Source organism: Nelumbo nucifera, chromosome 1 (genome assembly GCF_055504915.1).
Source record: "Nelumbo nucifera cultivar China Antique chromosome 1, China Antique-T2T, whole genome shotgun sequence".
Classification (NCBI taxonomy): Eukaryota; Viridiplantae; Streptophyta; class Magnoliopsida; order Proteales; family Nelumbonaceae; genus Nelumbo; species Nelumbo nucifera.
This window is the reverse complement of record NC_142649.1, coordinates 68,434,647-68,447,071: the sequence shown is the minus strand read 5'-3', so window position 1 is coordinate 68,447,071 and position 12,425 is coordinate 68,434,647. Positions and strand designations below refer to the sequence as shown.

Genomic DNA, 12,425 nt, shown 5'->3' with positions numbered 1-12,425 from the left:
TGTGTGGAGATGGATGGCTTACACATTGAGTTTCAGTGACTCGATCCAAATAAGGTAGCTGCTGGACTTTCGAAGATCTCGTCCCTAGAGAACTCGGTACAATCTCTAGAAGGAGGTGTTCAAGATCTGGAGAGATGATTTGATTTGTTGCTTCAGCAACAAGCCTATTCAGCTCCTTTGTCTACAATTGACATTGCTCCTCCTTTAGTCACATCGAGTCGTGCGGCTGACAAAGGGAAGAGTGCAGCTTTCCTGACGTCTTCTTCAATGTCAATGCCGGAACTTACTTCTGATCCACTTCCTCGGAAGTTGGAGTTGGCCATTTTTTATGGGGAAAATTCGGATGGCTAGCTTTTTCGCGCAGAGCGCTATTTTGAGATTAATGGCTTGCTTCTGGCGGAACATCTGCGGGCGGCAGTGGTCTGTTTAGAGGGTGATGCATTGGCTTGGTATTATTGGGAGGTTGGTAGGCGATCTTTTCGTGGTTGGACAGAATTCAAGGAACTCCTCCTTGAACGTTTTCGATCAACTCAGGAGGGTAATTTATAGGAGCAACTCTTCTCGTTACATCAGTCTTCTACTGTTAAGGAATATCGTTGCCAATTCAAGGTGCTCTCTGCTCCCCTACGAGACCTGCCGGTAATCAGTCCGAATAAGAGAAAGTGTTTTAGGCTGATAGAAAACTCCAGTTATTGGGATGAATTAGAGTCCCGATGTAGGGATTATAGTGGGCACTTGGCAACACTAACATCAGCCAAGGAACTAAGTTTTGCTGGAAAACTCTACACTAATACAGCAAGAGGCTGCTGGGTTGGAGGAAGAGGCTTCAATTCTACAGGTGGTTTTAGTTGGAAGTGGTCTGACAATGCAACACATTGGAATGAGTCCATCTCCCCTAGGGCACCATTTCACTCCAATGGCTCCAATTCATCATGCAAAGGCATTAATCTAATCAATACCTGTACATCGGTGACTAATGGCCAGCCAACCCTTGTGGGTGAGAGATGCAACAATTCTCATGAGTTCATCTGTATGCTTGATATAGAGAACAAATGCTACCACCTGCGCCGCCACAAGGAGTATCTTATCATCCTTGCAATTGTTAGTGGGATGATCCTTTGCACAACTTTGGCTGTTGTAATTTGGTTGCTTGCATACAGGAGGAGCAAGAGGTGCAGAAGGTCTCGCAAAGCATCTATTCCATCAACATCTGCACCAGTTACCCCATCATGGAAAGTCTTCGGCAATGAGGAACTGAGGCCAATTACAAAGAATTTCAGTGAAGGTAACCGTCTTGTTGGAAATGCCAAGACTGGGGGCACATATAGTGGGCTTTTACCTGATGGAACAAGGGTAGCAGTCAAGAGATTGAAAAGGTCTGGCTTTCAAAGAAAGAAGGAATTTTATTCAGAGATTGGAAGAGTTACAAAGCTCCATTATCCTGCTGCCGTGTGCGGTGTGCGTCCACCCACTATGCCTGGAGTTACTGGTTGGAAGTGCTTATTCCTTGGCAGGACCTGCCTGATTTTGAAGATTCTTGGGAGCCTTTTTGACTTACTTCGAGACCAGTTTCCTCATTTTAACCTTGAGGACAAGGTTAGACTTTGGGCGGCGGGTAATGATAGGCCCCAATTAACCTTACGTATGCCAAGAAGAGGAAAGGTCAACAATCAGTTAAGGGGGGGGGGAAATAATTGAATAATTAATCACATGAGGGCAATTATAGCTGGAGGGAATAAAGAGAGTCTTGGAGCATTTATAGCTATGTCAGTTATGAAAAATAGAAGAGTTTTGGGGCATTTATAACTAGGCCAACTGGGCATTTATAGAGGGAGTCAGTTATACTATCAGAAGAGTATAAGAAGGGGCTTTGGGGGATAGGGGGTATATTTTCTTTGAGTAAAGAATATTGTGAGTGTTTGGGAGAGCTGGCGGTCTCTCGAAGAACTGATGTTTGGTTTGGTTAGATTTTAAAACCACTGTTTGTTTCGTTATATTTAAAGTGTCATCCTTTTTGTGATGTTGTGTTTATTGGACTTATGAATTTTTATTTTCTTTTTTATTATGGCAGGAGTTTAGTCTGTTGTTATTTTTTTATTATTTTCTTTCCTGTGTTGTTGTCATGCTTTCTAAGTTAGTTTTTTATATTTTGGTTTCTATTGTTCTTATTTGCTTGCCAATGTTTCCTTTTGTGGTTCAGGTATGTGGCTTTGCTATTTGATCTTTATTTCTTTAGGATATTAAGACATTTATTTGTTTGCCTATCTTTATGTTTGTTAAATAAGTACAATAATCATCAATTGTAGTTTGCACCAGATTTGATACTTCCATGGACTTTAGTGAATCAATAAAATTGCTCCCATAGGTAAAGAAGCGCTTCCCATGCTCATATAATACAAAATTTGTAATTTTATGCCTTCACTTACAAAGATGGGCTTTTTTTTATCAAATATGTTGCTTCCTTTGCAAATTTGACAAAGGACCCAACTTATATAGGACACCCAATATTGAATTCCTGTCTCCAATTTTTGAAATCAATGGTTAATTCTTTGCTATATATGCAATACAAGTTTCATCAATGGCAGACACACAACAAGTTGGTTGGGTCTTTGGAAGTTTAAAGGAACAAAGCCTCTTTATGTTGTTACTATTCAGTAAGTTGGTTAGTATTTTGTTGGTTTCTAATTTTTCTTAGTTGTGTAATTGGATTCATATTAGTTTCTCTGAAGCTCCTTAGCTACCTGGTCCAATATGAGTGTTTTTTTTTTTGGAATTTCTTATATTTGTTTAGAAATGTGATGTGCTATTACTTGGGGATGTTTTTGAAAATGTCTTATTTTGGGTATTTCTATCTTTACTTATTCGTCCACAATTATATTAGAAAAAGTGAAAAACAAAAATGAAACATGAGGTAGCTAGACTTGCCCATAATAGTTCCAAATGGACAAGACAAAATAGAGCACGTTTTGGTTTAAAAATTTCTATAATAAACCAATAACCAGCTCCCTTAATTAAGCTTATGAGAAGCAGGAGTCTTATATTTATATCATTTTCTTTATAAAATTTATTTGTAGATATTTAATGGTAATTTACAGTTTTCAGTTATTTTTCTTTCATGGCATAGATTTGCGGTGAGTGATATGCAGAATGTTTGGATGCTTCATCATTATTGTCATTCTAATGATTTATGGTTTGTATGTATTGCAATTAGCTTTCAGTAGAAGATAACCATAGACCTATTGGAGCTTAGGTAATTGGAGGATGAGGAGAAGATAATTAAAGGTGCAACCATGGGTTAAGTTGTAGGTACCATTTGGGAAACCATGCATTGTTGCTACTTGGTATTATTTTCCAGGTGTTGAGAGAACCGTTGCACTTCCTAGATTGATAAAGACCATGAAGATGATGAATAGCTATGGGCTGACCTTTGCTTCAACTGGAGGAGTTTATATAAATTTGGAGCAATTGATACAAAATTACAAGATGAAGAGACTTTGATAAGGAGCAGAGGTGGTGGTTTTGATGTTGGAGTTTCTACTTTGGGTCAAATATAACCATTTATTCCCTTCAGAATTGGTATGTCGTCTATGATACTAAATTCAAACAAGTGTGCATTCGGTGTCACCTCGGGTAAATTCCTAGGGTACATCGTCAACCGGCGTGGTATTGAGGCTAATCCGGATAAAATTAAGGCTATCCTAAATATGAGACCACCCCGGAAATTGAAGGAGGTTCAGAGGTTGAATGGCTATATAGCCGCCCTGAGCTGCTTCATGTCCAAATCGGCAAATCGCTACCTGCCTTTCTTCAAGGCGATTAAAAGCAAAGGCTTTGAATGGACTGAAGAGTGCCAGCTCGCGTTCGACGAGCTCAAAAGGTACCTTGCCAGTATCCCGGTCTTAACCCGACCCAAGGAGGGTGACGTTTTAGAGTTGTACCTCTCTGCAAGTGATGAGGTGGTCAGCTCGGTACTAATAAAAGAGGTAGATCGGGTCCAACAACCTATCTACTATGTTAGCAGAGTGTTGCAGGGTGCAGAGGCGAGGTATCTAGAGATCGAAAAGTTGGCGTATGTGCTAGTCATCGCAGCTCGGAAGCTCTGTTCGTACTTCCAAGCTCATACTGTCATCATCCTCACCAACAAGCCTCTAAGGCAAGTCTTGCTCAAGCCCGAGGTCTCTAGTAGGTTGACAAAGTGGGCCATCGAGCTCAGCGAATACGACCTCCAGTACAAGCCGCGAACTGCTATCAAGGCCCAAGCCTTAGCAGACTTTGTCGCGGAATGCACTTTCAGCACCGAAGTCCCTAGGCTGGTTGAGCCCAAGGCCCCCAAGTCGGATGAGCCCGAGGTTCCTAGGCTGGTTGGGCTCGAGCATCGTAAGGTAGCAACCAGTGCAGCTTCTCTCCTAGTTAGATCGAACCCGAGCTGTAATGAGGAGCCTTGGATCCTTCACGTGGATGACTCGTCCAACCAGCAGGGCAGCGGAGCTGGAATCGTTCTGTATGGGCCAAGCGGGGTGAAACTGGAGTATGCGTTATGCTTAGAGTTTGCGGCGTCCAACAATGAAGCGGGGTACGAGGCATTAATAGCCGGGCTGGCTCTAGCAAATGAAGTGAAAGCCAAGCACATCGTCATCTGTAGTGATTCTCAGCTCGTGGTCAACCAAGTTACAGGTGAATATGAAGCTCGCGAGCCAACCATGATCGCCTACTTAGCCAAAGTAAGAGAGGATCTGCTCAACTTCCAGTCTCACTTCATCAAGAAAATCTCGAGATCTGAGGACGCTGAGGCCGACGCCCTGTCCCGGTTAGCCAGCACCAGTGATAATACCATGAGAACTGTGTACATAGAGAACTTGCCTCGGCCTAGCATTCTCGGGGGGGCAAGGGAGGTCGGTCCTATAGAGCAAGCAGAGCCGAGTTCGATTGACCCGCTCGCGAGCTTCCTACTGCACGGGACCCTCCCTGCGGATCGTAATGCCGCCAAAAGGGTAGAGCGCCAGGCGGCCAAATATGTCATAATAGACGAACGATTGTACTGAAGATCTTACACGCTCCCTTATCTGCGCTGCTTGCGACCTTCCGAAGCCAAGCTCGTGCTCCGCGACACTCATGAGGGCCTGTGCGGTGGACACTTGAGGGGCAGGGCTCTCACCTAGAAAGCGCTACGGCAGGGATACTACTAGCCAACGATGAAGGCAGATGCGATCGAGCTCGTCAAAAGATGTGACAAGTGCTAGAAGCACGCCAACATCCACCACCAGCCTGCTGCTGACCTGAAGTATCTCACCAGCCCATGGCCTTTCGCACAATGGGGGATCGATATACTCAAACCATTCCCGCCAGCGACAGGGCAGAGGAGGTTCTTAGTGGTGGCAATTGATTATTTCACTAAGTGGGTAGAAGTTGAACCTCTCACAACGATCACAGCGCAAAATGTGTAGAACTTCTTCTAGAAGAATATAGTGTGTCATTTCGGACTACCCCAGGTACTAATCTCTGACGATGGTAAGCAGTTCGAGGATATTAAATTCCAGAACTGGTGCAAAGATATGGGAATTCCACAAAACTTCACCTCAGTGGCGCACCCTCAAGCAAATGGTCAAGCGGAGGTCACGAACAGAGCCATTCTCCGCGGACTGAAGGCATGCCTCGACCGAGCTAAGGGACTATGGGTAGACGAGCTACCCAGTGTACTATGGGCTTATCGAACCACGGTAAGACCGCAACAGGCGATACCCCCTTCAACCTCACTTATGGCACTAAAGCAGTCATCCCAGCCGAGATCGAGGTTCCCACGCTACGTCTAGAAGTGTATAACGACAAAACAAATGAAGACGAGCTACGCACCAACCTCGACCTACTTGATGAGGTACAGGACCTCGCATACATTAGGACCATGGCCTACCAGCAAAGAGTAGCCCGGTACTATAACGCCAGGGTCAAGAAGCGGAACCTTCGTGTCGGAGAGCAAAGAGTAGCCCGGTACTATAACGCCAGGGTCAAGAAGCGGAACCTTCGTGTCGGAGACTTGGTTCTTCATAAAGTTATGGTGCCTGAGCCCAGTGTTGGTAAGCTTGGGCCAAATTGGGAAGGACCCTACCGAGTAAAGTGGGTGCTCGGGGAAGGAACATATGATCTCGAAACCCTAGAAGGGAAAAAGTGCCTCGGACATGGAATATTATCAACTTAAGGCAGTATTACCTGTAATCACCGAGCTGAGTGGACTACAAGTCGCTTTCCGAGCCTAAGGGCCAATACGCCGAGCTAACAAAAGACATCGGCACTATAAGACCCAGTCGCCTTTTCGGCATGGAAGAACTTCAGAAGGGGGTGGACCATAGTCGCTCCCAAAGCCTAAGGGCCAATACGTCAAGCTAACAAAAGACCTCGACACTATAAGACCCAGTCGCCTCTTCGGCATGGGCAAACTTCAGAAAGGGTTGGACCGTAGTCGCTCCCTAAGCCTAAGGGCCAATACGCCGAGCTAAAAAAAGGCATCGGCACTATAAGACCCAGTCACTTCTTCGGCATGGGCGAATTCTAGGAGAGTGGACTCTAAGTCACTCCCCCAGCCTAAGAGCTAAAACGCCGAGCTAACGAAAGACCTCGACGCCTTAAGTAGCTCGCATAATTTGAAATGATTTCAGTTACCCTTGCTTGTTGCCAGCTCGGCAGCTCAGCAGCTCGGGTAACCTATCTACATGCTTGGATCAAAAAAGGAACCATTCTAAGAGAAAAACAAACATTACCAAGGTCCTTATAAAAACAAAATAATAAAAAACCGGGCCTAACAGCCCGGGAGAGTACGTCAAAGAAAAAAGAAAAAAGAGAACCGGGCTCAGCCGCCTGGGAACAACCACTTCAAAGATTCATTTAGAAAAAAAAAGAGCAACCAGCCTCAGGGTCCCACCACCTCTACGTCCTCGTTGCTCTCCTCCAGGGAGCCCGGCTCCTCCTCCTCCGCAGTGTCCGCCGTCTCTGGGGCCAGGTCCTTCATTGTCACGCCTTCAAGGTTAAGGCCAGAGAACTTCTTCCGGACCAGCCATCGGCAAAGCTTGAACCCCAAGCGGTAGGACTTCGAGCTGTACTCGACCTGGAGGTCATGGAACTGCTGGGACTCTTTAAAGTCCTCCACCGCGGCGTCGAAGTTTCAGGTCCGCTCGTGGAGTGTGGACTCCAAGCTCTGGACCTGCTGACGAAGAAGCTCCCTCTCCGCCATCACCCTTGAAGAATCCTCCCTGTAATGGGCGCTCTCCTCAGACAGTCGGGAGATCTACACTTCTTGGTCCCTAACAAGCAGCTCCTGGGCCTCGCTCCCCTTCTGGGCTTGGAGGACCTCACCCCGGGCCTGGTCGAGCTCGTGTTGGAGCCTTCACACTTCCGACCTCTGTTTGACGGCGCCCTGGGAGTGAATAGCTGTCTAACAGGCCATGGCGTTGATGGCGGAGTTCAGCTGTCAACAGAAAACCAAAGTAAGTAAAAAAAAGGGGGGGAGAAAAGGGGAAGAAGCAGGCACTTACCACCATGCAGTGAGCCGAGGCCAGCTTGGAGAGCTGCCTAGGGTGCATCCCGGCCCAGTCTGCGATCTCCTCATGAAGACCGCCTGCCGGCTCCTCCGCGAGGCCACGAGGAAGTTGGTGACGCTTTCATTCCTCCCCTCGGTAGGAAACCGCGGGAAGACAGTGGGGCCAGACCGCGAGGCCGGAGGGTGCTGCTCCTGGGGTGGGACCTCTTCTTCTTCGCCGCCTCCTACGGCTACCCCCTCGAACGGCTGGGTCTATAGCCTCAAACTCGGCGGCCCCAGAAGTGGACGCTTGGTTGGGGCGCGACCTCTTCGCCCTATGCTTCTGGTTGCTTGACAGCAAGCGACGTGCATCCACGCCAGACATGTTGGCTGCAAGAATCACAAGGCATTAGTCCAACTCAAAAAACAAAAAAAAAAAAAAAGAAGGTGTCCTAAAGGTAACCTACCGGGGCTCAGGCCGGCTTGCGCGAGCTTGTCCTCAGCCAAGTAATCAGAACAGAGGAAGCCTACCCCCGCCCAAGACTGCAGCATTTCCCGAACCTTCGAGTCCAAGCCAATGCCCGGATCCTGAATGGCGGCCCTTCAGTGGGTCAGAAAGGGCCACCCCTCGGGGTTGCGAACTACAAAATAACCCCGCTTCCAGGCTGGGATCCTGTTTGGCAGCTCGTGAAGGAACTTGAAGCAAGGACGAGGGAAAAGTAATAAGATCATATTTCTGGAGGGGCTCCGGGGGAGGCATTCTTGATCGATAGTATAGAGGCAAAGGTATCAAGGGAAAGAGGAAGACATTACTCAAAGAACAGGGAAATAGTCCTCACCAAGTTCCGAACAGAGTTCAGGTGCAGTTGTTCTATGGTGACATTGAAATGGGTAAGAACCTCCACTATCAAAGGGTGTAGAGGGAGTCAGAGACCAGCCACGAGCTGCTCCTCAAAGATCACGATCTCGTCGTGGTCATGCTCCCAGGGATAGTTGCCAGATGGGAGGCTGTAAATAAGATTCCTGGGGAGGTTGTAATGAAAGACTAGGGCCAGAAGTCTCTCCATAGACATGGAGGAAGGGTCGAAGCTATTTGGCTCCCGACCCCGGGAAGTGGAAGCCAAGTTACTGGAGGCTTCCCGAGCCTCCAAAGACCGCCCTTCGAGTAAACCCCAAGCTCCCCCCGAGCTTGAGGGGACCTCGCCCTGGTTACCGTCCCACGGGTACCCAGACATTGTTGGACAAGATAGAGGACTCACCAGAAAAAGTGAACTGAGAAAGTGACGAATGGGGAGAGCTCGAGCAAACAAGGTGAAGGCGCGACCTCAAAAACTGAAAGCAAGGCAAGTTGGCGTAAAAAAATGAGGCCTGGGGCCCTCCTATTTATAGCCACTATGCCCGAAAGCCAATGGCTCCGATCAAAGCGAATCCAACGGCTCATAATCAAACCGGATGCACGTCTTCCGAGACTGAAATAAAGTCGGCTACACATCTTCCGAGACTGAAATAAAGCCGATTGCACATCTTCCGAAACTGAAGGTAGCTTGGCGCATTTTTTGGCGCCCGAAAAATCTAGAAATCGCCTGACATCCGCGCATATACTTCATGCGGTCAGTCAATCTAGTTTGAATTACGGGTCAAATCCACCCGTCATTTCGTGAACTCCCTGCGCTAGAGCAAGACTCTTAGCTCAAGGAGTGGGGGCCAATTGATGGAGGGTGATTTGACCCAACCTCCTAACCAGGGGACACATAGACATGACTCGACGTAAATGACAGCTCAGCATGACAGCTTGGCCACAACTCAGCGTAATGATCTCGCTGAAAACCCAGCATGAACAGCTCGCCACAAGACAGCTAAGAAGAGGAAAGAATAAGCATGATAGAGTTCAGTTCCATCTCCAAAAAGAGAATTTGGGGCCCTTGTGCTACTGTTGGGGGTCACTGTTTATGAGTATCTATCTCTCTTGGAACTCTAGTGCTTTGTTTTGATCTACCTATGCTGGCTTTTCTACAAGGCGTGGCTTGATTTGATGGATCGAGCATCAGAGGAGATGGATGCCTCTCAGGTTATCTGTAATCGTGAAGCACAGCATAAATATCTATCATGGAGAGCAGAGAAGGATCCAGGTCATCAAGTTTTGAATGGTCTTATTTTCTTTCCGTTTCTCTTATGTTTAGAATGTGGCAAAATCTGTATCACCTTCTTGTTACAGACCCCAGTGTATGAAGTTAGTGTTTCCTTAAAAACAAAAAACAAAAAATCGTCCACTAGCTTTACATATTACTCTCCACTAGCTTTACGGGTCTGAATATAAAAGTGCCAAAATCATCAAAAATGGAATAATTGAAGCGAATAAAAATGTGGGAACTTAAAAAAACATACACAAGTAAATCATCAATAGAATCATCAACAGTTCATCTTCCGAAAACCAAAGCAAAGAGGGAAAAAAACATACATAAAAGCAAACAAACAACAACAGTTCATCTTCCGTTCAACAGAGCAACAATTCATCTTCCAAATAAAAATAAAACGAATCAACTATCAAAGAAAACAAACAACAGGTCATCTTCCGGGCAAAAAAAATAACATAAATAAATCAAACAAAAACAAATCAAACGAATAAGAAGAAGAAGAAGAAGAATGAATAGAGATGTTCTTCCTAGAGCTTGGACAGCGGCATCTTCCTTGAGCTTGACTCACCAGTGGCGCCTATCATTCCTCTCTCATGAAATACGAAAATGTTTTAGATTTTTTGGGTTTTGGGGTTATCAGGGGTAACTCAGGTCATTTACGAAACATTGTAGGGATATTTTGGACATTGGGTCGGCTTTGAAATGCGTTTGAGCACGTTAAGAGTCGGCCCAAAGTCTATGATTTTCAGATCTGAAAATCAGTTTAAGATCCAATTTAAGAGGTACAACCAAACAAGGGCTGAGGTCTGAAAAGTAGCATTTTCAGTTTCAGACCTCTAAAAAGTACAATCAAACACCACCTAAGAGGTGCTTTAGGAAGAACTTTAGGTGGGAGATATAGTTTAGGAGAAATTTTATGAGGGGGTTGGCTAAGTGATTGAGAACATGAGAGAGAAATTTGGAGTGACACTCTATTGTAGAAAAGAGCGCAGCCACATGACTACATGGAAGAGCTAGGAAGGGATAAGGGAGAAAGGAGAGAATAGAGAAGGGAGAACGGGATAAGGAGAGGGCTGTTGACATGGGTCCTAATCGTTTTATAATATTGTATAGATGGGGACATCTCAAGCTATTTAAAGACTAGGTTCAGGCAAAACATAAAAAACCAAGGGTTTTGGACTTAAGCCCAACCCATAAGCCAAAAACCAAACCCAATCTGTGTAAAATTTTCGATGTTGGACCTGCTCAAATTGATCAATCAATAAAATCCTATGCCCTATGGTAGTACCAGTCTTTACATATTGAGAAAATGCCATCCATCAATAGCAGTATCAAAGAGATAACTCCTATGTATGTATGTATGCTAAAGTTTTAATCCTTAACCAAAATTCATATTCCCATTAAGGCCCCGTTCGCTTTTCAGTAAGTTATTTACCTAGGTAAATGCAATTACCCGGGTAAGTGCCTTTACCCATGTTCTTTTATTTCTCATGTAAATAATGCAATGACCATTTTAGCCATTAAAATTCATTATTAAAAGGGGCATTTTTGTCCCATTCAAGTGTTGACAACTTTTCCCCTAGGTGGAAAAGTCATTTACCTACCTAGGAGATGGATATCACTTACCCGGTGATACCTAGGAAAATAAACTTTCCCTGGTCCCCACATAAATCTGAAAAAAGAACATGAGGTTCTTAGTCAATGGGAATCAAAATCCCATCGACCAACTTTCTCCCCTCTCAAAATCCTAAAAAAGAACGCCCACTAAGGGTAACATGAAATGGGAATATGAATTTGATCTGTTTACAATTATATATATTTGTGTGTGCGTGTATTTCAAAAAGGGTTTTTTGGTAAGAAAAGCAATTCATTAACACAACCAACCCCAACAAACAAGGAGAAACATAGCAACAACCAACCAGACAAATTAACATAGAGGAAAAAAAACTACAATAACAAAGAAGACAGCCAAGCCTGAGAGTGATCCTTCCAACCATAACACAGAATGAAAACCAAGCTTTGCTAATTCATGTGCTGCAGAATTTTGCACTACTGGGGCACCATTGGAACCTGGTGGTTGAACCAGCACAAAGCTTCAAAATATCATCTTTGAAGAAGGCCAAATCTATATGACAGTGAGGAGCACTGCTTAGATGGGAAACCAGTTGAAGACAATCCATCTCAAAGAAGACTCGAGACAAGCCTTTCCTTCTTGCAGCCTTCATTGCTTCCACAAGGACCAGCGCTTTTGCCACCAGAGGGGATTTAGCTAACAAAGGGCCATGCCCAACAACAAAAGCTAGCTGCATCTCTCGCAACAACACCAGATGATGCTTTATTTAGAGCCAAAAAACCCCATTGACATTCAACTTCACAAAATCAGAATTTGGAGGGTGCAAACATAAAAGAGCTTTGGGTCTGTACAATCCCTAGCTAAAGAGTTTTCAATTTCTACTGCAAGCATAGAGAGATGTATCTGCTATCAACCTATTGATAGAAATGATAATCAACAAAGGATTAGAGGAAACCACTCAACAATAGAAATATAACCAACAATTTCCAAATGATCGGGAGCAAGTGTATTCATTAGATTAGCAAACCACTCAACAAAAGAAGCTTTATTGTCGATTAAATTCACCCTTAAGCTAAAAGATGTACCAAACCAAATGCACTTGCTTTCCTCACAACAAGGGAGAGAATGGATGATAGATTCAGCCTCTTTCTCACATCTTAGACAAGTAGGGAAGTGAGAGATTTATTTTTTGAAAAGATTTTCATCAACT

At 44.9% G+C, this 12,425-nt stretch overlaps 1 long non-coding RNA gene and 1 pseudogene across 1 annotated transcript; both read left to right on the top strand.

Moving 5' to 3' along the window:
• The first annotated feature begins 436 nt into the window (after positions 1-436).
• Positions 437-2,221, top strand: LOC148803380 (C-type lectin receptor-like tyrosine-protein kinase At1g52310 pseudogene; annotated as a pseudogene).
• A 155-nt stretch (positions 2,222-2,376) lies between these two features.
• LOC148803379 (uncharacterized) lies at positions 2,377-12,206 on the top strand. Its single transcript, XR_016084705.1, has 2 exons — positions 2,377-2,662; positions 11,683-12,206. It is a non-coding gene; the product is annotated as an uncharacterized LOC148803379 (long non-coding RNA).
• The last annotated feature ends 219 nt before the right edge of the window (positions 12,207-12,425 follow it).